The sequence below is a fragment of the Arachis ipaensis genome, chromosome B2, assembly GCF_059453495.1.
Source record: "Arachis ipaensis isolate K30076 ecotype BB chromosome B2, ASM5945349v1, whole genome shotgun sequence".
NCBI classification, from domain to species: Eukaryota; Viridiplantae; Streptophyta; class Magnoliopsida; order Fabales; family Fabaceae; genus Arachis; species Arachis ipaensis.
The window spans coordinates 29637794-29665011 of NC_142437.1; the positions used below are offsets into that span (position 1 = coordinate 29637794).

At 39.0% G+C, this 27218-nt stretch overlaps 1 pseudogene; it reads left to right on the top strand.

Moving 5' to 3' along the window:
* The first annotated feature begins 16181 nt into the window (after window positions 1–16181).
* LOC107628270 (uncharacterized) lies at window positions 16182–20048 on the top strand (annotated as a pseudogene).
* Window positions 20049–27218: the final 7170 nt, after the last annotated feature.

Genomic DNA, 27218 nt, shown 5'->3' on the forward strand with positions numbered 1-27218 from the left:
TCGTCTAAGGAGGTAGGATACTTTTTTGATATAGACTAGCTGAAAGATCCCTCTCGTAAGCCATTAATAATCCCCATGATGGCGGCTTTTGTTGGTAAATTTTGTATGTCCATGCATGTTTTGTTGAATCTTTCCATGTAGTTGCGGAGGCTCTCCCGATCTCCTTGCTTGATTCCTAGAAAGCTGGGTGCGTGCTTGGCCTTATCTTTCTGGATGGAGAATCTGGCCAGGAATTTTTTGGCCAGGTCGTTGAAGTTTGAGATGGATTTCGGCGGTAAGTTGTCGAACCATCTGATCGCCGTTTTCGTGAGAGTTGTTGGGAAAGCTTTGCAGCGAACGACATCTGAGGCATCGGTGAGGTACATTCTGCTTCTAAAATTGCTGAGATGATGGTTGGGATCTGTAGTACCATCATACAAAACCATATCTGGGAGCTTGAAATCCTTTGGGATTTTGGTTTTCATGATTTTCCTGGTGAATGGATCCTATTCTTTGTGCGAATTTTCCTCAGGAGTGGTCCGAGGAGCTTTTGATTTGAGGTCGGCCTCTAATTGATGTAGTTTTTCTTCCAGTTCTCGGCGTCGCCGTACCTCTCTTTGTAGATCCTTTCCGATCTCCCGTTGTTGCTGGGTTTCTTTCTCAAGTTGCTTTAAGAGATTTTGTAGTGCTTCCATGGCTTCCGGATTTGGTGAGTTTTTGTTCCCGTTGGATTCCGGAGTATCTTTTAGCGTAGTGTCCGCGTTCTTGTGCGGTGTTCTGTTCTCCAGATCCGAGTCGTGGTCGTTGTCGTGGCCGTCCGCCATGGTTTTGGGATGACTCTCAGGTTCCCCGGCAACGGCGCCAATGTTCCGAGGGTTACCTGAAACTGGAGGTCGATCTCGGATGAGATCCTTGGTACTGGTCGGAGATGACGTGTCTGGCTGGCTGGTGGCGGCCGGAGCTATTGTGTCCGACTTGTTGGACTTGCTGCACTGCTGATCCTAGGCCACCGGAGGGTGGGGGGTACCTGCAAGAGACTCCGATGCTTAAGTTAGCATGGGTATTAAGCAGGTTTTTATGTAGAATCAGAGTATGAGTTATATCTGGGTGCTCCAGTGTATTTATAGTAGTGTGGGCTGACCTTTCTAATAAGATAAGTTAGTTATCTTATCTTATCTTATCTTTATCTTGAGTGAAGTCAGCTTATCTTCAAGGGAACCGCCTTTATCTCTATAGGCTGAGATTGCCTTTGGATTTGGGTCGTGTTCCTCTATTTGGGCCCTTTATTGGGCTTTCTTGTCGATATGGCCGAGTTCTTTGTAACGAAGTCGGTCCGCTTGACCTTAACAGGTCGGTCGCTGCATCGTTGATCATCCCAGGTCGGATAGCTCGACCCAGGTTATGAACAGCAGCCAAAGCCCAGAAAGATAAAGGCGGTTCCCCTTAAAGATAAGATGACTTCACTCGAAGATAAGATAAGATAAGATAACTATCTTATCTCTAGAAAGGTCACTCCACACTATTATAAATACACTGGAGCACCCAGGTATAACTCACACTCTGATTCTACTAAAAACCTGCTTAATACCCTTGCTAACTTAAGCATCGGAGTCCCTTTCAGGTACCCCCAACCTCCGGTGACAAAGGATCAGCACAACCACCAAGTCCAACAAGTTGGACACGGCGGCTCCGGCTACCATCAACAAGTCGGACATAACAGCTCCGACCAGCACAGAAGATATCGTCCGAGATCGACCTTCAGTTTCAGGTAACCCTCGGAACAGATATGCTCTGAGTTCCTTTTCCTCTAGGCCGAGTTTGTCGAAGGCAGTTTTGAACAAGATGTCAGCCGAGCTTCCCTGGTCTACCAGTGTGCGGTGGAGATTAGCATTGGCCAATATGATAGTGATGACCATGGGATCGTCATGTCCCGTGATGATGCCAGCTGCGTCCTCTTTAGTAAAAGTGATAGTAGGGAGGTCGGGTGCTCCTTCTCCTCCCTCGGCATGATATACTTTTTTAAGATTTCTTTTGTGAGATGATTTGGAGATTTCTCCTCCCGCAAATCCTCCGTGTATCATGTGGACATGTCTCTCCGGGGTACGAGGTGGTCGTTCAGTTCGTCCGACGTCTTCGTCCCTTCTCTTTCTTGGCTCATCTGTTCTGCTGGCTAAGTACCGATCTAGCTTTCCCTCTCTTACCAGTTTTTCTATGACATTCTTCAAGTCGAAGCACTCGTTGGTGGAATGTCCATAGATTCGATGGTATTCACAGTATTCTGTCCGATTTCCTCCTCCTTTCTTGCTTTTGAGTGGGCGAGGTGGGGGTATCCTTTCAGTATGGCATACTTCCCGGTAGACATCTACAAGAGACACCCGAAGAGGGGTGTAATTGTGGTATTTCTTGATCTTTTCTCCATGATGATCTTCTTTTTTCTTGGACTCTTTATCCTTATCTCGGGAGGAGTAGGAGAATCCAGACTTTGAGGTCTCTCCTAGTCGAGAGTTTTCCTCCATGTTGATGTATTTCTCTACTCGTTATTGCACTTCATTCAGGGATGTGGGATGTTTTTTCGATATGGAGTGACTAAAAGGTCCCTCTTGTAAGCCATTGATGAGACCCATAATGGCTGCTTCTGTCGGCAGACTTTGTATATCTAGACATGCTTTGTTGAATCTTTCCATGTAGCTGCGAAAACTTTCCCGATCTCCTTTCTTGATCCCTAATAAGCTTGGGGCGTGTTTAGTTTTGTCATTCTGGATGGAGAATCTGGCTAGAAATTTCTTGGCTAAGTCGTCAAAGCTGGAGATGGACCTAGGGGGCAGATTGTCGATCCACTTAATTGCTGTCTTCGTCAAGGTAGTCGGGAAGGCTTTGCATCAAATCGCATCTGAGGCGTCAGTGAGATACATTCTACTTCTGAAATTACTGAGGTGATGGCTGGGATCTGATGTGCCATCGTACAGAGTCATGTCGGGAGTTTTGAAGTCTTTTGGGATTTTGGTCTTCATAATCTCTTTGGTGAATGGGTCTTGGTCCTTATGGGAGCTATCTTCGTGGCTGGATCGAGTAGTTTTGGCTTTGAGATCGGCTTCGAGTTTTAGGAGCTTGTCCTTTAATTCGCGGCGTCGCCTACCTTCCCTTCGTAGGTCTCTCTCGGCTTCCCGCTGATACTCGACCTCTTTTTCGAGTTGTTTTAGGCGATCCTGAAGTGCCTCCATGGCTTCCGTGTTTGGTGAATTCTTGTCTTTGTTAGGTTGAGAAGCATCGTCTAGTGTGACCTCCATGTTCTTATGTGGCGTTCTGTTCTCCAAATCAGAGTTGTGGTCGTTGTCAAGGTTGTCCACCATGATGATGGGATGACTTCCAGGTCCCCGTCAACAGCGCCAATGTTCCGAGGGTTACCTGAAACTGTAGGTCGATCTTGGTTGAGATCTTTTGTGCTGGTCAGAGATGACGTGTCCGACTTTGTAGGTGGTGGCCGGAGCTGTCACGTCCGACTTGTTGGACTGGCAATGCTGCTGATCCTTTGTCACCGAAGGGTGGTGGTACCTGCAAGGGACTCCGATGCTTAAGTTAGCAAGGGTAATAAGCAGGTATTTTGTGTAGAATTAGAGTATGAGTTATACCTGGGTGCTCCAGTGTATTTATAATGGTGTGGAGTGACCTTTCTGGAGATAAGATATTTATCTTATCTTATCTTATCTTTGAGTGAAGTCATCTTATCTTCAAGGGAACCGCCCTTATCTCTATAGGCTTGGGCTGCCTTTGGATTTGGGTCGTGTTCCTCTGTTTGGGCCCTTTTTGGGCTTTCCCGGTGATTTGGCCGAGCTCTTTGGAGAAGAGGTCGGATGATCCTGACCTGAAGAGGTTGGTCGGCTTGTCGTCGATCATCCCGGGTCGGACATCTCGACCCAGGGTATGAACAAGGACAAAATAAAAGGGCCAATCCAAAGATTGGCCTTCACCAACCTCTTCAGAAGAGGTCGGATTCGACACACACTCCACTCTAAGGAAATCAGGATCAAAGGTTAGCTGGCAGATAACCCTTATTCAAATAAGTAACTGCCCCTAAAATCTCTCTAGCCACTTCCAGGAGCCATATCTCAACTTCCCTAAGATAAAGGGACGATTATCCGCCTAAAAAGGTGGAACTACTCCAACGGTGGTTATTGGTTCACCACTATAAATACACTGACACCCACTCAGGTATCTCTAAGTTCCAATACTCTCAAAACCTGCTAAAACCCTTTGCTAACTTAGGCATCGGAGTGTCTTTGTAGGTACTTGATAAACCACTATTTTATGGTTTATATTGTGCTAAATTGAGTGGTTTTTCATCCATTATTCTCACGCTTATTCATAGAAATCACATGTTTTATATTTTCCTTCCCGATTTTGTGCTATGATTGAAAACATGCTCCTTTGACCTTAATTTCATTAATATTAATTCTCCCTTTATACCACTCGATGCTGTGATATGTGTATTAAGTATTTTCAGAGATTACAGGGTAGGAATGGCTTGGAGGATGGAAAGGAAGCATGCAAAAGTGAAAGGAATACAAGAAGTTGAAGGAACTGCAAAGCTGTCAGCCTGACCCTCTCGCATTAAAACGGTCATAACTTGAGCTACAGAGGTCCAAATGAGGCGGTTTTAGTTGTGTTGGAAAGCTAACGTCTGGGGCTTCGATTTTATATATAATTTGCTAAAGTGGCTATACAGATAGGCAACACGAACGCGTGCTCCACATGGACACGTCGCAGTGACAAAAATCAGCATGGCAGATTTTGCAATCAGCGATTTTTGGGCTATTTTCGGTCCAGTTTCAAGCCTAGAAAACACAGATTAAAGGCTGTAAAGTGGAGGAATGAACATAGACGACATTCATAATTCACTTTTCATAATTTAGATGTAGTTTTAGAGAGAGAGAGGCTCTCTCCTCTTTCTTAGGATTTAGTTTTAGGATTTAGGATTATTTCTTCTTCATCACAGGTTCAATGTTCCTTTAATTTATTTTTCTACTTTTATTTTATTACTTTAATTGATATTTATCTTTTCAATTTAGTTTATAAACCTTTCCATGTTAGATTTGAATTTATGTTTAAACGTAGTTTGAGGTATTTCAGATTTATGATTGCTTTATTCTATTTATGATATTTTCAATTTAATTTAGAATTTTCCCTTTTGGCTCTGGTTAAGTAACTGGTGACGGTTGAGTTATCAAATAAAGCAGTGGTTGAAATTGGGAGTTGCTGATTAATTTGAGTTCCAATAACTCTAGCCTTTCCAAAGAAAAGACTAGGACTTGAGGATGAAATTAATTAGTCCACTTAACTTAACTAAGTGGGAGCAAAATCCAATTCTCATCACACCTGATAAGGATAACTAGGATAGGATTTCTAGTTCTCATACCTTGCCAAGAGTTTTCTTTATAATTATTAATTTATTTTTCCTGTCATTTAATTTACCTGTTCCTTATTTCAAAAACCCAAAATTCTACCTTTTCCATAACCAATAATAAATCATACCTCCTTGCAATTCCTTGAGAAGACGACCCGAGGTTTAAATACTTCGGTTATAAATTTTATTGGGTTTTATTACTTGTGACAACCAAAACTTTTGTACGAAAGGATTCTCTGTTGGTTTAGAAGCTATACTACCAACGCGATTATATTCTTATAAAAATTCTTTACTAGCAGAAAATTAGTTCATCAATACCACCCCCCATTCTTTCACATACATAAGTCAGACGGCAGCTCCCAGATGCAATTCTAGTCGGAGACTATCTCCACTCAATGCGTGGGCCAGTTTCACAAGCCCAACCCATTAACTTTAGGTTACCCATGTAACATTGGCGCCATTGCCGGGGAACTGGAGATCAACCAATGATGGCGGATGAATTCAACGAGGATGGAAACACAGCGTCCGATTCTGACCAAGAAAATCAGGACGCTAGTAACAACGACAGAGCGATAGTCACCCACCAAGGGGCGACCAACCAGAATAAAGAAGGCACTTCGGGAGTAAAAGACTAAAAGGGAAACTCCTCTGAGGGGTGCGAATCAGGAAAGTAAGGGCAGCCCTATGCAGCTGACTTCATGGGACTGTTCCATGGCCACCAAGGGCGCCTGGAGCAGTTGGAGCAAGAGTTGGAACGACAACGAGAAGCAGAGAGAAATCTGAGGAACGAGATCGAGCGACGAAAGGAGCTTGAGGAAAAGCTCCTGAGGCTAGAGTCGGCTCTTAAAGGTCGAAATTCTCGCAGTGACCGAGAAGACTCCTTCTTGGGAGGAGAAGATTCGTTCAGTGAGGACATTATGAGGGCAAAAGTGCCAAGGAACTTTAAAAGCCCTGATATGGACCTCTACAATGGAACCACGGATCCAAAGCATCATTTAAGCAATTTTAAAAGTCGGATGTACTTAGCCGACGCTTCTGATGCTACTCGCTGCAAGGCTTTCCCGAAAATCCTGACTAAAGCAGCGATGAAGTGGTTTGATAGTCTCCCCCCGAGGTCCGTTAACAGTTTCGATGACCTCTCACGGAAGTTCCTCATGCGATTCTCAATCCAAAAGGATAAGGTAAAGCACGCACCAAGCCTCTTGGGAGTAAAACAAGAGGTCGAAGAACCTTTAAGGGACTACATGGAAAGGTTTAAAAAAGCGTGCTTGGAGATTCAAGATCTACCCACGGAGGCAGTAATTCTGGGTCTAGTAAATGGACTCCTAGAAGCCCCTTTTTCCCAGTCCATCTCAAAAAGGCACCCCACCTCCTTGAGTGATGTACAGGAAAGAGCAGAGAAGTACATCAACATGGAGGAAAACGCCAGGCTTCAAGAGCCAAGTTGGCGATCGGGACACTCTCACTCATCAAAAGAGAGAGAAAAAGAGCCCAAAAAGAAAGAGGAAGTTGGCCCTAAAAAGCCTAGGAGATATCACTCCTACACTCCTCTACGAGTTTCCCTAGTAGATGTATACAGGGAAATTTGCCCTACCGAAAGACTACCTCCCCCTAGGCCCATCAAAAATAAAAAGGGAGGGAGTCGTGGCAACTACTGTGAGTACCATAAATTATATGGTCACTCAACAAATGACTGTTACGACCTCAAAAATGTGATAGAAAAACTGGTCAGAGAAGGTCGGTTGGACAGATATCTCATGGAAAGGTCGGACCACCATGGCAAGAGGAAGCGAGATGACGAGGACCGAAAAGATCAACCGCCACAGACTCCAGAAAGACATATACACATGATCTCAGGGGGGGTTTGCTGGAGGCGGTCTCACAAAGTCATCTCGAAAAAGACACCTAAAAGAAGTCTACCAAGTCGGGGTTGAAGCTCCCAACCTTCCAACCATCTCTTTCACTAAAGAAGACGGGCAAGGAATCATTCCTAGACACAACGATCCAGTGGTGATAACTATGATCCTTGCCAATGCCCATCTACATAGGACCCTGGTAGATCAGGGGAGCTCGGCCGATATCTTATTCAAACCAGCGTTTGATAAGCTGGGGCTGGATGAAAAGGAATTAAGAGCTTACCCTGACACCTTATATGGGTTGGGGGACACGCCGATAAAGCCACTGGGATTCATACCCCTACACACAACTTTTGGAAAAGAGGCAAAATCCAAAACTCTGAGCATCAACTTTATAGTCGTTGATGTGGGTTCGGCTTACAACGCCCTGATAGGCAAAACCACCCTAAATTGGCTCGGAGTAGTGGTGTCCACTCCCCACCTTTGCATGAAATTCCCAACACCAGAGGGAATTGCAACCATTAGGAGAGACTAGAAATTGGTGAGAAAATGCTACAACGAAAGCCTGAACCTGAGAGAAAAGGGTAAGGAGGTGCACACCATTGAGCTCGGAAGAATCAGAGGTAAAGGAGAGTTGCGGCCATAACCCGGGGGAAAAACCGATGAGGTACAGGTTGGAAAAGAGGAAGGAAAAAATACCAGCATAGAAGCCAACCTAAAAGAAGATTTGAAGCAGAAGCTTATAAGGCTCCTACAAGAGAATTCCGACCTCTTCGCCTGGAAAGCCTTCGACATGCCAGGGATAGATCCCGAACTCATGTCACACAAACTGTCAATATACCCCGGATCACGACCTATTCAGCAAAGAAGACGGAAGCTCGGACCTGAACGAGCTCAAGTGGTGGAAGAGCAAGTACAAGCCCTCTTAGAAGCCGGCTTCATCAAAGAGGTTAAATATCCGAAGTGGCTGGCAAATGTGGTGCTGGTCAAAAAGTAAAACGGCAAGTGGAGGATGTGCATCGATTACACCGACCTGAATAAGGTGTGTCCTAAAGACCCATATCCACTTCCAAACATTGATACCTTAGTAGACTCCAGCTCGGGCTATCAATACTTGTCGTTTATGGATGCGTACTCGGGGTATAATCAAATTCCGATGCACAAGACAGATTGAGAAAAAATATCTTTCATCACGCCAAAAGCAAACTATTGCTATGTGGTCATGCCTTTCGGATTGAAAAATGCAGGAGCCACATACCAAAGGATGATGAATAAGGTGTTTGCCCCTCACATTGGGAGTTTAATGGAAGTCTACATAGACGACATGCTGGTAAAAACTAAGGACGAGGGCTACCTCTTGACCAATTTCTCGCAAGTCTTTGACACCATCAGGATGCATGGGATGAGATTGAATCCCACAAAATGCACCTTCGTGGTAGAGGTAGGAAAATTTCTAGGATTTATGCTTACACAAAAGGGGATTGAAGCCAACCCCGACAAATACAGAGCATTCCTAGAAATGAAAAGCCTAACTTGCTTAAGGGAGGTCCAACAGCTGAATGGCCGACTTGCAGCTCTCTCCAGGTTCTTGGCAGGATCATCATTAAGATCCCTACCACTCTTCTCTCTACTAAGAAAAGGATGCCAGTTCGAATGGACTCCTGAGTGTGAAGAAGCATTCCAGGAATTCAAAAGGTTTTTAAGCCAACCTCCAATTCTGACCCGACCTAAAGTTGGGGAAAAACTCATCTTGTATTTGTTCGTAGCTGATAAAGCTATAGCATCAGCTCTAATACGGGAAGACGAGATCGGGAAGCATCCTGTATACTTCACCAGCAAAGTTCTACAAGGCCCTGAATTAAGGTATAAAAAAATCGAGAAGTTTGTATATGCCTTAATAGTAGCCTCTCGAAGGTTTCGGCCTTACTTTCAAGCACACACGATAAGAGTTTGAACGAACTAGCCCATGAAGCAAATTCTTCAGAAAACAGACATTGCGGGCAGAATGGTTCAATAGGCCATAGAGCTATCCGAGTTTGATCTCAAGTACGAAACTCGGATGGCAATCAAAGCCCAATGCCTCACCGACTTCATGGCAGAATATGCAGGGGATCAAGAAGAAGCTTCCACTACATGGGAGCTATATGTGGATGGATCTTCCAACAAAGTCGGAAGCGGTGCCGGCATAATACTAGTCAACCAAGAGGGAACGCAAGTAGAAGTATCCCTCAAATTTGAATTTCCACATTCTAACAATCAAACAGAATATGAAGCCTTGATTGCAGGATTAAAGCTGGCAGAAGAAGTCGGTGCGACCAAAGTAGTCATCTTCAGCGACTCTCAGGTGGTGACCTCCCAAATAAATAGAGAGTATCAAGCTAAAGACCCCAATATGAAGAGGTACTTAGACAAAACTTTGAAGCATCTTAGGCGTTTTGCAGCGACCGGGGTCAAACACATAACTCGGGATCTCCACAGTAGAGCAGACGCGCTCTTCAAACTGGCAAGTACCAAACCAGGAGGGAATAATAGAAGCCTAATCCAAGAAACTCTCCAAGATCCCTCAGTTACAAAAATAGAGGGCAGACAAGACGTCCTTGAAGTATCCGAATTGGACCTCGGATGGATGAGCCCACTAATCGAATATATGAAATTCGACATCCTACCTAAAGAGGAAAAAGAGGCTAAGAAAATACGGAGGGAAGCATAAAACTACACTTTGGTAAAAAAAAATATCCTTTATAAAAGAGGGATATCTACACCATTGTTAAAGTGCGTCCCGACCTCAAGCACAACTGAAGTCTTAGAAGAGGTCCATAATGGTATCTGCGGAAATCATCTCGGGGCAAGGTTTTTGGCTAGGAAAGTCATACGAGCCGGGTTCTATTGGCCAACCTTACAAAAAGACGCCACCGAATTCGTAAAGAAGTGTCAACCAAGCCAAATGCATGCAAATTTCTATGTCGCTCCCCCCAAGGAGCTCATTAGCATAACTTCTCCATGGCCTTTCGCAAAATGGGGATTGGACCTATTGGGACCCTTTTCCCAAGCGCCTGGACAAGTAAAGTATCTAATAGTGGGAGTAGACTACTTTACAAAGTGGATAGAAGTAGAACCACTAGCCACCATTACAGCCCAGAGAAGTCAGAAATTCCTCTACAAGAACATTATCACAAGGTATGGAGTCCCCCACTCCATCACCACTAATAATGGCACTCAGTTCACCGACTCAACCTTCAGAAACCTGGTAGCTAGTATGAAGATTAAGCATCAGTTCACCTCGGTAGAGCACCCACAAGCAAATGGGCAAGTCGAGGCAGCCAACAAAGTTATACTGGCAGGACTAAAGAAAAGGTTGCAAGATGCAAAGGGAGCGTGGGCTGAGGAACTCCCTCAAGTGTTATGGGCCTATCGGACTACACCTCAGTCTGCTACAGGAGAAACACCGTTCCAACTTGCTTATGGCATAGAAGCCATGATACCAGTTGAAATCAATGAGCAAAGTCCAAGAGTGAGCTTCTACGACAAGGTTGGCAACATACAAAGGCACAAAGAAGAACTCGAGCTCCTTCCCGAAGTCCGAGAATAAGCCCAGATAAGAGAAGCAGTACTGAAGCAAAGGATGACAAACAGATACAATAAAAAGGTCATTCGAAGAAGCTTCACCCCAGACGACTTGGTCTTGATTAGAAATGACATCGGAGTCAACAATTCAGGGGAACAAAAGCTTGCTGCTAGTCTGAAAGGGCCATATAAGATAAGTGAAGTCTTAGGAAAGGGATACTACAAGGTAACCAACTTATCTGGGCCCGAACTACCCAGGTCGTGGCATGCTTGTAATATGAAAAGGTACTATAGTTGAAAGCGAACTCCACTCTCTGATGTACTCTTTTTCCCGACTTCATAGTTTTTTCCCAAAAAGAAGGATTTTCCTGAAGGGGGTTTTAACGAGGTATCAAAGTAGAGGTTAAGGGGCAACAATTTTCGACCCCTTGGTAGCAAAAAGTACCTTCGTCCACAAATAAAAATCTTTTTTCTACATCTCTTTGTAAATTCCACTAATTTATTATCCTTTTACTACGAAACGCGCCGACTTAAGCTCGACAAAACGTGAAAATCCCATGCCTGACCTACGAGGTTGGCAGGATAAAACGACGAGGTACAAGTCGGCGTAACGATGTTATAAAAGTAGATCATAATAACTCGGAAACGTAAACGACTAACAGGTCGGAAAAACCGAGGAAACTTGAAATGCATCGCGAAAATAACCTAAGTTAAGAACAATTCAGATAGAGAAATTTGAATTCATAAGGAATACAAAAAAGGGAAAAAAGAAAAATCATCAAAAATCAAAAGCAGAAGCAGGCTCAAAATCTTTGGAAAACATGAGACAATTTAGACAAAGCACAGCCTGCCCATATAAAAGGTTTTTATGGTCATAAAAAAAACCAAACAGCCAAAAAATTGCAGAAAGCATGTAAACAGCAAATAAACTTAAAACCCCTTATCCAAAAAAGGGGAAACATGAATTAAAGCATTTTTTGTTTATGGCCATGAAAGGCCAGGAAATGTCAAGAACAAACTACCACCACATAAAATAATAATAAAATTGTTCAAAGAAGGGGCCCACAGGTCGGGCCCCACAATAGCCAGAAATCAATTAAACAGCAGGAAGGTCAGCATCACCAGAAGGCATAGAGGTCGGGTCAGTAGCAGGGGAGGACGGAGCAGTCTCTTCAGCAGCAGGAGTCAGAACGCCTGAAGACGTCAGCTGAGATCCCTTTCGTTGATCCTCACGAGGAGGAGATTCTACAATCCTTTGACCACCGGTCTTCAGCTCAGAATCCGTCTTAGGACGGGGAGGAGAGACAATAGCACCATTCACCACAATCTTATTAGGATCCAGAGGAGAAAGGTCCAGGCCAGGAGCAATAACTCCGACCTGTTCCTTAAAGATCCTCCAGGCCTCCTCCGAGCTCTCCGCTACGGAGTCCTCCAGATCCTGATAAACCTCCCGACCTTTCTCCAACTCCCGCTGAAGGTCAATGTTATTGGTGAAGATCCTGATGCAATTCTGTTCTGCCTTTTCCTTTAGGCCCTCCGCCATGGCACATTGGGCCATCAACTTCTTCTCCCTCTCCTGAAGTCGGGACCTCTCCTCCTTCAAGCCAGCAACTTCCTCCAAAAGCTTCTTCTCTTCCTCTTGATAAAGAAAAATCCTCCCCTCCAGCTCTTTAACTTTTTGGGTAGAACCCAAAGAGCTAAAGGGAGTATTCTCAAAAATATCAAGAAGTTTGGTGCACACCCCAACCGCCCGAACACTCCCCTGAATCAGGATATTAAGATGGTTTCGAACGGAAGCATCAGCCATATTAATATAAGTATGGGGAAAGACGTGATTCCGAACAAATTGGGGACCATCAAAATCCCTGGAAGAAGCTCCTGACCCTGAAGTCTTGCGCTTCTTCCTCTCAGGTTCAGGGGAAGCACGGGTAGGAAGGGTAGGAGAAGGAAGAGAAGAGGTAGAAGTAGAAGTTACCATAATTGGGCGAGAAGAGGTCCCCAAATCACGAGGGGGAGGAGGAGGAGGAGGGGGAAGAGTGCCCACAGCCCTCGTGGCATCAACCCGCGCCCGCGACCTTCTTTTAGCATCCTGGACCTTCTGGTAAGAAGCACTGGAACCTTTCTTCACCATTTCTGAAAAGAAGGAAACAAAAAGAGTTAGACTACTACAAGTTGGAAACAGATAATAACAAGTCGGAAACTATCAAAAGCAACAATAAAGCTACCTAGTTGGGTCCGCACGAGATCCCTGAAGAAATCTTTTTGTATCCAAATAAGGGGCTCTTCCCCAAACTTCTCGGAAGAACCCCACAACAGCCTCCTCCACCTCATTCAAGTCATCCAGGCCGTATTTCTCTACAGGAGAGGCCTCCAACCAGTATAGAGGAAAACGGGGAGAAGAATTTTCATCAAGAAAGAAGGGATGGTGACCCTCCACTGCTAGGACTTTAAAAAGAAGTTCTTAAAATCGTGAAAGGACTCATCAAAGATGGAAAAAATCTTTCAACCTTGAATGGCTCGAAAAGATATCCACTGTTGCTTATTATTTTGCCAACTGAAGGGCTTGGTCATATGGAAGAGATAGAAAAAGATCCTCAAAGATGTCGGAAAATCCAACTCTCGACTAACAAGCTGGTAAATCTTCATAAAACCCCAAGAATTGGGGTGAAGTTGGGTGAGAGCAACTCGGTAGTGGTTCAGGACCTCTATCTCAAAGTCAGAGAAAGGTAGAAAAACCCCCAGGCGGGTAAAAAGACTCTCGTACATAAAAAAGAAATGAGGGTCAGCATCAGCAGCCCTTCCAAAACAAACCCGGTCCTCAGGACGCGGAGCAATCAACTCGTACTTGGGTTCATCCTCATCAAGAACACAAATCCTATGGTGGGTGCGGTGGTCAGTAATATAGTCTGTATCCATTAAGGGTTCCTCCCCAAGAACGGCAACATCTACCCATTCGGAAACTTGAGAAGACATCTTTTTCAGTAAAAAAATAGATGAAAAGGCAAAAAGACCTACAAAGGAAAATGGGAGAGGGTTATACTTAGGTCCTCTAAAAAGACTAAACAACTTCTCTCAAGGGCGAGAAAATAATGACGACTAAACCAACATACTCACTACACAGCATACAAAAATCCCCTCTAAACACACAGAAGGTATCATGCGTAAATGATAAAAGGAGAAAGATAGAGAACTAACCTTTGTTGATGAACGCAAAGAGAAAACAGAAGCAACAGCAGTCACAGCAAGTAGGGAGGTTAGGAAAGCTTTCTCTTTGAGAAAATACAGGTCTGAAGTAAGAAATTTCAGAAAACGAAAGAAACAGAAGAAAGAGAGCAAAAAATATTTATAAATACACCAGGGGCAAAATAGTAAAATGAGGCTATCATTAAAGATACGCGCCCTTACCAACGTAACCGCTCCCTATGTGTAAATATGAAACTCCTAACGGACGCGACATTTGATTAGACGTGACTGTTGGAATTTTTGAATCACGTCGGTTTCTAAATCATGTCGGCTACAAGTCCGAGTTCAAATACTCGAATCCAACTCATAATTAAAAGAGATTAGACTCGAGTAGGGGCACTGTTCATACCCTGCCCCAACACTAAGGCCCAGGACAAAATAAAAGGCCCAATCCAAAGATTGGCCTTCACCGACCTCCTCATAATAGGTCGGATTCGACACACACTCCACTCTAAAGAAGTCGGGATCAAAGGTTAGCTGGCAGATAACCTTTATTCAAATAAGTAACTGCCCCTAAAATCTCGCAACCCACTTCCAGGAGCCATATCTCAACTTCCCTAAGATAAAGGGACGATTATCCGCCTAAAAAGGTGGAACTACTCCAACGGTGGTTATTGGTTCACCACTATAAATACACTAACACCCCTCAGGTATCTCTAAGTTCCAATACTCTCTAAACCTGCTAAAACCCTTTGCTAACTTAGGCATTGGAGTGTCTTTGTAGGTACCACCCCCCATTCTTTCACATACACAAGTCGGATGGCAGCTCCCAGACGCAAGTCTAGTCGAAGACTATCTCCACTCATCGCATGGGCCAGTTTCACAAGCCCAACCCATTAACTTCAGGTTACCCACGTAACATTGTTATTTGGTAGTTAGATTTTCTATTCTGGTCTTGTTCTTGTTAATTTGCCAAGTGATTGTTATGATTCTTAAGATTGAGATTGTCCTTGACTCCGTGTGATTCTTGATTCTTTTGGTCCAAGATGTCAAAATGGAGTTGAAGATAATCTCAACAAAGCAATTTTGTAGCAAGTTTTTGCGGATTTTTATTAATGATGATAAATTTTAATGTTGACATTTCATGTTTGGTTATTTCTTTTGTTATTTGACATTCGAGTTTGTACTTAGATGAAATTATTACATTGTGGTTGATGAAGTATTTTTAATTTGGATCACATTTTAAAATTTATATTAGATTATAATTATGTTTCAATGCGTTTATTTATATTTTATTTATTATTTTATTATAAAATAATTATTCCGATTAAACCAATAAATCAGTAGCTAGAATGGTTTGATGACTGGTTCGTATTCAGAACCTTGCATAACCCTAATTTATCATGCTCTCTTGTGTTGGAGGGTTTTGTTAGAGGGAGTTTGCAGTGCAAGACAGCATGATAAATTAGGGTTATATTAATGTTGTTTATACATAACTTGTATTGCAGTTTGGTTTTAAAAATCCAAATCATAAACTGAACCGCATAAAAACCAAACCAAAATAAAAAAAATTCAAAATTGAGTGGTTTATTTTGATTTGGATTTGCCTTTCTTTTTGTCTGATTAAAATTTTTTTTTTATGACTGGTCTGATTTAGATTTGAACACTCCTAGCATTATCCTTCATTTACAGATATAAACTTTTGAATAGATTTCAAATATGTGGGTTACCTAGATAAATAAAAAAAACTTTGTAAATTATTTTCAAAAGTTTTATAACTTCAATAAATAAATGATCAGCTGAAAGTTTGAGAATCACTTTGCCGTGGTGCCACTAAAATTGCTCCCCACCAGCCACCGCAAGGTAACTCATTTTGATTCTACCTCTTCTTTCTTCATCGAAATTAGACAATTGTTTCATACTCTCTACAAACTCCATGTACATTTACTTCTCTTCTTTATATGTAACTTTGTTATCAAGAGTGATTTTTGTTTCAAATATGTCATGGAAGGGAACCAAAAACTACATCAACCCCATTTTGATTCTTTTAGGAGGATGGAGCATGATGTGTTTGTAGGGAAGGTGTTTGGAACTGATGAGTTTAATGTGCTTTTGAAAGCGTTTTGCACTCAGAGGCAAATGACGGAGGCTAGATCTGTGTTTGTGAAGATGGTGCCAAGGTTTTCTTGATGGATGAGATGGTTGAGAAACACATTGAGTTTGATGGGTTAACTTACGACACATTGTTCTTTGGGTTGAAGAAGACAAAGGGGATTGAAGGTGTGAGTGAACTTTACCAGACAATGACTAAAAGGAATTTTGTTTTGAAAATAAGAATAGTTGTGACACTAATGAAATATTTCTGCCAAAATTCTCGTGTTAATTTGGATTTGAGTTTATGAAAATACATGGTTGAGAGAGGGTATTGTCCTCATTCTCATGCTTTGGATCTTCTAGTCACTGGATTATGCTCCTGGGGTTTGGTGCAAGAAGCTTTTGAGTGCTCCAAACAATTGTTAGAAAGAGGAAGACATATGAGCACTGCTTCATTTTCAATGATGGAAAATTTTTTACTGAAGGCTAGTCAGAAAGAAAAGTTGAAGGATCTAGATCAAATGATTAAAAAATTGCAAAGTATCTTACCACCATCAAGAGGACATGCCACTGGTATTTCTACCGTTATAGAATAGCATTTTGTTTTTAAATTTGACATATAACTTATGTAACTTGATTTTGGTGGAGTTTTCCAATGTGTTATTATATATGTATATTTTTTGTATTGCAATTGTACCATCCGAATATGTTGATATGAAAGAAGATTAATAAACAATTCTTCCAAAACTTTATCTTGATTAGAATCATGTATATAAAGTACATTCTACAAAGAACCAGAGTTTGAGGCTAACTTCTTTTGGAAATTGAATTAGTGCAATGCTCTCATCTCATGTTTCAATCTTGCCATTAGAATTTAGATGGTATCCAAATTGTATATTAAAAAGAAATATTGATTTAAAGGTTAAATTATGCAGTTAGTAATGTTTAAATATTTTTGATAACATTGGTCTTTCTTTCTTTTTTCAAGAGAAAACTTAGAAAATAGATTTTAGTAAGCCAAAGGAATTCAAAATTAAAGAGAAATATTTTCATATTCTATAAACTAAGGGAAATTGAAAATAAACAATATATCACTCTAGTCAAATAAGCAATTAGAAAAAAATAGAACACAAAGTTAAAAAATCACTGTGTATCATTAATAATAATAATAATTTTTATTTAGTCCAATAAACATATAATTTTTCCTTTTAATTTCAATAAGCTTTAACTCAAGATTACAAAGATGATGGCGAACTTGTTCACGATTCCATTGAAGCCAAAGGTGGTAGAATGGTTACCTTATCTAATGAAAGTATGAAACACACATGTCAATATACAATCCTCCCAAAAAGAAAAAGTACATAAAGTCTCATAGATAGATATAAATAAAACCAAACCAAACTCTGATCCCAAATTCCAATGTTGTATTAGATTTTGATATTTTGGATTTATACCAGGAACTTGCATATGGATAAGCTGTTAATTCCTTTTAGCTGAGCACGTAAACACAAGTAAAGAAGTGTACAATTACAATTACAATGGCCACTCTGCTAATGGCACTCTTCTTATTCTTCTTCTTCTTCTTGTGTGTGGTAGAGTTTTATGCAGAGCACAACAGCCTCAGGTTGTTTATCTTTCAATTTCAGCATCTTCACCTGACAAAACAATCTTCCAGATTGAGAATTCTGGTGTCATAGCTTGCCTCAGAGCTAACAGGTTTCTCTTTTTTCTGCTCTTCTTTTTTATTTAATGGTTTTTTTTTTCATATTTTCAATTTTGATTTTTCTTAACATACTTTGCCAAGACTACCTTTTTTTTATTTAATAATATATTTGTGTGGATGTCAGATTTCATTCATGCTTCTTGTTTGCTTCAGTTGGTGGTAGATGTTAATTCTAACTTGTTTTTTTTATAATATTGATAATGTATTGGAGTTTAATCAAAAGTGTGCTAAGAAAGACTAACCCTATGAATAAATGTATTCAATCACAGTTACCCTTGACCTTAATTTTTCTTTTTCACTTTCATACAGTGCAGAAGTGGCCTATGAAGCTGCAAATGCTGCAATAGCAGATGGCATTTCACTTGTGAGTTTTCTCTACATATTCTTTTTATTTTGTTTATCGATTTATTTTGAATGAAAAAAAAAGAAGTTTAGGGACAATTGCATGGATATATTTATAAGCTGATCAAAATGAATTAGGACATATTTAGCATAATGTCCTCAACTCTTGTGTCTTTTGTAGTGTGTTTCTCATCGCTTTTATTTTGTTTTCTCTTTTGAGGTTGTCTACTTAATCTTTTCTGGTTGATCACTTTACTTGTAGAACTGTGTTTTAGAATTCATTTGTTCTAATTCTGGTCTTTTTAGGTTCTAAACCAGCTGGTCAAGGAGCACCTGACTACGTCACTCGGAGTATGCTTGCACCCTTTAAGTTTCTGGTTTCTCTTTCTGCATCAATATTCTTTGTTTAGTGTATCTTCACATGAACCTACATTAAGTTTTATGATATGGAGAAAACATCATTGCATTGTCTCGTTTTGTTGAAATTTGAGATTGTTTTCTGTACCACTGAGTCAATATGCTGGTTGAAGCATCAAATAGTCAATACGCTGTTGTCGTCTCGTTGTCTTCGTGAAATTCTTCATAGCCAAAATGTTTTCCTTTGGATTATTACTAACATAATAACTGTATTAGCCTACTTCTGCAAATTTTGGAAAACAATTGAAAGTTGAGACATTTGAAATTGTTGGGTATTTATGAAATTGTTGGGTATTTACTAGCTTGTAAAACAATTTTATTTCAGATTCTTATGATTTGTAATTTTTTATTACATATAGATCATCAAAACTCAATGTTAACTCTAAACAATTTGAAGAAATGAAAAAAGGCTCCCATTTAAGATAATCATTACATGATATTACATTTCTACTCAACAGTTGTCTGAATCAAACAGATATCTGCTCCTAGGTTGGGAATGTTCTCAGGATTGAGGATGCAAAAGCTGCATAAAATTTTTGATGAGTCCAGCAATTGTTAAGGTTTGAATTTGCAGATCTTATTACTATATTAAGATGTCACATAACAACTGCTAGTGCTTGGTCACAGTGTTTTGTTATTTCTTTCATTTTCTTTTTCTTTTTCTTTATTTCTTTTTTTTTGCTCCGATCGATTACCACGACGTTATGTATTACATTCAGAATGGTGAAGTTTTATACATTCCTGGCACAATGACTCCAACTGAAGTAAGGCTCAATTTGGAGATCCGATTAACATGAATTCTTGCTTCCTTAATTTCCATACCTTGTGCATCTTTTTGAGCATTCATTTGATCTTGATTTATTGTTCTTAATGAAGATACTGTCTGTATGTGAAGCAGGAGCTAAAATTGTCAAGGTTAGCTTTTTATGTTCTATTTAGTTTACTATATTGAAGAACATTCAAATAATATAGATAAAGTGTGTATGTTGTTGCACGGAGGAGTATACACTTTTGGTTTTCTTGCTTTGCATTTTGTCATCTGCTTTTCGGCTCATAGGAGCGTTGCACTAATCTCGTAATCCCGGCTCCAATTTTTTTCTAGATCTGTGCTGATAGTTTTCATTGTACATTCTTGTTCTTGTATTAATACAATTAAACACAAGCATCAAGTGTGTTATATTTTTCAAAATTTCTTATAATCGACCATTTACTCAAGAAGCCTTTTCCTCATGTCTCTATGGTTGCTTCTCAGGGAATCAATATAGGTAGTTCTTGAAGTTTGTTGTTGTTAATCATTCTCATAAAAATTGAAAATGAATGTCTTAATCTCTAATTGCTTGCAGACTCTATTGAGGAATATATTTCGCGGGGAGCATCAGCCGTTGTTCTGTCGGATGCCATATTCGAAAAAGAGACGATTGCGAAACGCAATTACGAAAAGATACAGAAACTTGCACATTTTGCAGCCTTGCTGGGTAATAAGGTGTAAATAGGTAACATTATTAATTTGTATACCTTCATAAAAAGTTTATGGTTGTGGGTTTCTTATGTTATAGTTATTTAGTTCATTTTCATAGAAACTTATGGTTGTAGATATTATATCGAGAATTAAAACAAACAAGCCACTCAATTGAGAGAGATCACTAAAAGTGAGGTAACATGAATTTTGAGATTACTTCCTATACAAGTTTCTAGGCTTATGTACAAGAAATCCTTATGTTTCAAAAATATATTTAATGAGTATTCTAAAAACATTTGTAAACACTTATTTTCATCTAGTTTATATTTAGTTCCAGAGAAAAAGTAGAGTAAAAAACTTTTATGAATAAATTTGACATGTAAAACTATACTGTAAAACTGTTATATAATAAAATTAAGAATTACTCCAAAAAATATGTGCCCCTATACCATGCAAAATTTTTTCCTACAAAATTACAATTTAACTATTTTTTTTCACAAGACTTGTTAGTCGCTCCTTTATTTATTTAATTCACATTCATGGTCACTCTCACTCCCCACACAAACTTAAAATCATCAGTAAAAATGAACAAATAAAAAAAAAATTTGTACATGAAGTTTGAACCCTTGATGCGTGCGCATCTGTGGTGTTTTTTCTTCTTTATTTTAATTGATTTATTAAGAATTTTTTTGAATAATCAATGAATTTAAGATTGGAATGGATATTACTTTGAATTTTATTGATTACAGAAAATTTTAGAAGAAAAACAAAAAGAAACAAAACAAAAAGGAGGCTAGAGAGCAACAAACAAAAAGTTATTTGTGACAAACAATAACAAGCAGAATACTTTCTGTGAAAGACAGAAAGCTTATTGGAAGGAGAATATGAAGGGGGTGCAACTTGAAAACCACCATGTACTACCTAGGAGGAATTTCACATGTCACACGTATGCGTGACTATCACCTTTCACATAGTACACTGGAGATTTTACGTACAACGCAGCTGTCACGCGTACGCTTACAGCACACGTACGCACAACAAAGGATTTTTGAGACGTTACGCGTACACGTGAGGTACGCCTCACGCGCATTGATTTTTGCGTAGTACGTGGAATTCACCACGTACAACGCCTGGGCACCTCATAAGGCCACATTGAAGAAAAATTGGCTCACGTACAACGTAGCCCACTTCACGTTGTACGTGAGCCCACAGAAGACATTCCTGGATCAATTCTTCATATCACGTATAACTTGGAACAAGCCACGTATTACGTAGGTCTTGCTGCCTCCTCTAGAATCTCAAACCAAGACCTTCTATCTTCAACTTCTCAGCCCTTTGAAGGATCAATCACAAGCCCATTAATGATGATAGTTATTAAAGATCGCAAGCAATTAAGGAAGAGATTTTCTCGGTGGCAAATAATTAGAAAAATGATTTTATTCTATTTGATTTCTGAATTTAATTTAGAAGTTTGAATTTGAATTTTCTGTCTTTAGGGTTAGTATATAAGGGAAGAATGCTCTAACATCTTCTCTGCTTCAGTGCTTTTGAGTTTTATTTTCTTAAGGATTGCAAGGACGAACATAAGTTTCTAATTCTCCTCAGTTAAGGTTAGGAGCCCTGTTAGTTCTATGGATTAATGCAATAACTTTTCTACTTCTAATTGATGCAATTGATTCCTCTTTAAGAAATGGTTTTCGTTCTTCACCTCAAAGGATTTGAATATGTTGGGAAACAATTCTTCTCTGACTTGAATTTTCTTAATCTCTTAGGAAAGTGATTAATTGAATTAAGCTTGAAAACCGATTCTCATAATTCTTAAGTTTTAAAACTGGATTGATAAGTGACATAAAATTAATTAGGCTAAATTCTTATGAATTGTGTGATTTTATAAATCAGAGACGTGCTTACCTCTTTTTTTTTTTTTTTTTAATTAAGTGACTAAGGGATTAGCGTTTGATTATGTTAAAGAGAAATTGAATTACCAAGGAATTGAAATTTAATTATTAATGATTTGCCATAAAAGAATTGTTGTATGATTAGAGTAAAAAGTGAAAAGTGTTGATTCGGATGACTAACATTTCTGAAACCTTAACTTTTTTAATCATATATTTTTTCACACTCACTATTTACTTTTGTTTTGCTTCGTTTAATTGTTGTTTATGCTTAAAGCCTTTTAAAATCTTAATTTGTTAATCTGACTAGATTAATCGATTGATTTTGCTTGCTTAATCCGTTAATTCTCGTGGGATCGACACTCATTTCACTATGAATTATTATTTGATTTGATCCGCCGATGTTTTGTGAATTGTAACATCTTCGTCAACCCTCTCCCTTGCAATAATTACATTATTTAAATTAAGCACACGAGATATGTTGTTTGAAACAATGGATCTGAACCAAACTGTGGATTTCTTTAAAGTATAGAATATTATTATACCAGATATTTTATACTTTATTGAAACCAATGAAAATAAAATGAATCAATAATTAAAAATAGGATTTTGAAAAAAGCTTCTCTTATTGGCTTCGTGTCAAGAGATGTTAATAATGGATTTATTAAGAGCTTAAGAAAGTTATCCACAATATATAATATAAGTTGAAGGTTTTATCGATTGAGAGAGTACAGTTACATGCCATAGTATTCATGTTCATGCAGATTGTAGTTTATTCTGTTGAAAAAGCAAACGAAAAGAACCTGGTTTTACAGAAATCAGATTAATACATGAATTACCCTTCTTAATATTTTTATATAGTAAATAAATTACTATATAGTTCTTCTAAACAAATAATAATTAATAGTTTCATAAAGTGTTGGGTCAACTTTTCTTTCTTATGAACCAATTTTAATTTTTAGGCCAAATCCGGCTAATATAATTTTAAGAAAAGTATATATAAATGAGAAATTTTTGGGGCATCGATTTTTAATAATTTTAGTTATCATATACCCATTATAAATACTAAATTGTCATGTGTGTAAATTTTAGAAAATATAGATATAAATTATATTAATTTATAGAGATAAGTATTGTTTTGGTCCTTAACGTTGAGGGTCAGAATCGAAACAGTCCCCAACGTAATTTTCGATTTAGAATCATCCTTAACGTTTTTTTCCGTATTAAAATCGTCCTTTTAATTTTTTTCGGACAAAAATACCCTCACCACTACCAGCACAATTACCTCCTCCACCACCACCAATACCAACACCAACACCACCACCAACACCAACACCAACACCACCACCAACACCAAACCAAGAAGCAGAAACAGATAGCAAGGAAGCAGAAGCAATAAAGCAGGAAAGCAAGAAAGCAGAAACAAGATGCAGAAGCAGAAAGCAATGCAGATGAGGCGGCGAGGCGGCGAGGTTGCGAGGTGGCGAGGCGGCAATGCGGCGAGGTTGCGAGGTGGAGGCGGCGAGGTTGCGAGGCGGTGGTAGTGGCTCGCGTCTCCTCTCTCCCTCGCGATCCTAACGACGACGGCGACAGCGGCTCCAAGCTTCGCCGCCGCCGTCCCCCTCCCCCTCTCCCTCTCCCCTTTCCCCCACCCCCACCCCCCGCATCCTTTCCCCTTGCTCCCCCCACACACACGCGTTGTTTTATTTTTTTAAAATTTTATAATTTTTTATTAAAGTAGGGGTAGTTTAGGAATAAAATTAAAAATTTTATTAAAAAGGACGATTTTATTACGAAAAAAATGTTAAAGATGATTCTAAATCAGAAATTACGTTGGGGACGGTTTCGATTCTGACCCTCAACGTTAGGGACCAAAATAATACTTATCCCTAATTTATATGTATAAATTATGATAAATATAAGTGTAAATTATATATTTCTTATGTACAAACACATATAAATATGGGTGCAAACTATTACTGTCAAGTAAGGGTGTTTACAGTGCGGTTTGGTTCGATTTTTTAGAAAAAAGTCATCCGATCCAATCGTTTAATTAAACTGCAGTTCGGTTTGGTTCAATTTTTTTACCGAGGCTATCCGAACCAAATCAAACCAATTAAAATCGGTTTGGTTTGGTTCGGTTTGTTCGATTTTTCAATCAATTCAAAAAAAAAAAATACTACCATACTATTTCACAAAGTCATAACATTGAAATCAACAAACACAAATACACAATAACTAACAAAGTCTTGATCCAATAGAATTCAACGACAAAAAAAAAAATTAAAATACGACAATTAAAGAAGTTTAAAAGTTCAATAGCCAACCCAACAAAAAATAAATATAAATTTAAAGCAAAAGATAGCCACGTTATGGTGTCTTCTCCAACAAAACAGCTAAACTTCTTTACTCAAACCAACCTAAAATTAAAAAGCAGTTACATAATAATAATAATAATAATAATAATAATAATAATAATAATAATAATAATAATAATATAGCACCAATAAAAAATATTCTAATATAGTTATACATTCTAATAATAAAGAAAATAATTATATTTTCATATAAACATTAAAATAAACCCTATGTAGGTTTAATATAATTTGAAGATTAAAACATGTTAAATTGATTCTTAAGTGGATTATATTTTTAGAAAACATTTAACAACTATCATATGCAAAAGAGGAAGAGCTTTCTATTTTAATTGTTAAGGACATCTTCTGAACTTAAACATTGAACCATGAATAGTGAACAACATAACAACAATCAGAAATAATTTCAGTAAATCAACAACAAGTAAACAAGTAAATCTCAGCCTGATGCATGGTTAATTAAGTATATATTGCATAATATTTGTTTTCCCCTTAGAAATCAAAGTACCAATTTTCACATTCTAAAAGTTACAATGTGTGCCCAGGCCTCAATCTCATTCATCAATTTTCTAATGGAACTCAGAATAAGAAACAAATTGCTCCAAATACAGGGACAAGGGAAAACAACTCCATCTTAAAAACAAAAATATTTATAGTTAACAAGAACAACTTTGCAAAGTGAACACGATAAGCGGACACCATAATCAAACAAGATGAAACCATATTTGTAGAACTAAGCTGAAATCTACAACAGAAGAGGATTGCAGATAAACTGATACGGTATAGAACGAATGAATTCTTTATGGTGGAAAAAGCATGAAAAGATGTATTTCATTGGTAAAGTAAACAAGTCGTAGAAATTGAAAAACAATAAATCAATGATTATTGAACATAAATTGAATACCTGATTTGGAGGTTCCATATCTGACTTGACTTGGTGGCTGGGTGCTGTCGGCGAGGCCAGAAACGATTATGTGGGTGGCTGGGTGGTGCTATCTCCGCGAGGCCAGAAATGGTGCTGTGGGTGGTGGCGGGAGTGGTGCTGGGCCCGCGATGGTAGTGCTGGCCGTTGCTACCAGTGAGGAGGTGCTATGAGGTAGGGGTGTTCAAAACTGATACGGACCGAACAAAATCGACCAATCAAACCGAAAAAACTGAAAACCGAACAAACCAAAAACCAAAAAACTGAAAAAATCATGTTTTGCTATTTTTACTGTGGTTTGGTTCGGTTTTTGGTTCTGACACTGAAATTTCTAATCGAACCAAACTGAACAGGTTCACAAAAAACCCAACAAAACCAACTCTTCCCTCCCCCCAATGTGACCTAACCTAGCCGCCAATACTCACTCTCACTCTGCACTCTCACCTCGTGAAACTCACTCGGCCTCCCACTCTCCCAACAGCCAGCACCACCCACTCCCAGCCCATGCAAACCCCTTCCACCCACCACCTCCTAGTGCCGCCGAACCCTTTCTCCCAGTAGGAGTGTTTGCAGTGCGGTTTGGTTTAGTTTTTTAGAGAAAAGTCATCCGATCCAATCATTTAATTCAATTGCAGTTTGGTTTGATTCATTTTTATGAGAACATCTGAACCAAATCAAACCAATTAAAATCGGTTTGGTTTGGTTCGGTTTGTTCAATTTTTTCAATCAATTAAAAAAAAACCTGCTATACTATTTTAGAAGCAAAGCCACAACATCAAATGAACAACAATCAAAAGCAAAAAAAAATAAAAAATAGAAACTAATAATAAAACCACAAAGAACTGTATTTCTCAACACATTAGGTCATTCGTACATAATAGGAATGCAGTCAATGAACACTACTACAGTCTTTTATTATCATCATTTTCCATTTGTGAAGCATGATACCAAACTGGAGGTAATCAGTTCGGATAGAAGGAATGTAATGCTTGAATTTGTTTTGAACTCCAAAACTATATAATTCGGAGAAAACCTGAAAGCGAGATGTCTTTCTTTTTTATTTACGTAAAAATAATTTATGACTCTATCATCAGAATGAGATATTGAAAAATGTGTAATAACATGTTTGGTTTGATATTTTAAAGTCCTAAAATCAATAGAGGAAAAGGGCCACTAGCTCATAGAGTTCTAAAGCAAGCAAACAAAACAAAACACCTAGTATACTCTGGAATAGACTAGAAGGAAGGATGAAAAAGGCCATTGGAAATAATTAATTTTCATATTGTGGCATATGATTCATCCATAGAGAGTTCTAAATATATGGTATTCAAACCAAAAACAGCTTTCCAGATATCATGATCAGTAAATACAACTTTGATTGCTAACATCCATCCCATACAGTGGGAACTAAAAAAAACAATTATTCAGGCTATGAAGTAAACAAAATTAGTTCTCTCGCTAATGTCTGAATCCATTCGACAAATTCCAACAATATTTTGATCTAACTAGGTAAATACTGACCAATGACAGAATGTCATGCTCTACCATCTTTCAATTTTTCAATTGCAAGATGTCCTAATCTGCGATGATTAACGCCTCTTCTTGCTTCCTTTCGTGCTGGACTTTGATGGTGTAGCAACCAGATACACAAATAGAACAATGTTGGATATCACCGAGATAAGAGATCCATACTTAGCCAGTAAACAGATACACAAACACAACAACAAATACATTGAACATTGAACAATACATTCAGTGAACAACAATCAGAAGTAATTTTAGTAAATCAACAACAAATAAATTAAACAATGAATACAATCAGCAACAAATATACACTGAAACAGAAACTAAACAACAATGAACAACAATCAACAATAATGAATCATGATTATTGAACAGATATTGAATACTTGACTCGGAGGTTCCATATCTGACTTGACTCGGTGGCTGGGTTGCTTTCCGCGAGGCCAGAAATAATGTTGTGGGTGGCTGGGTAGTGCTGTTTGCG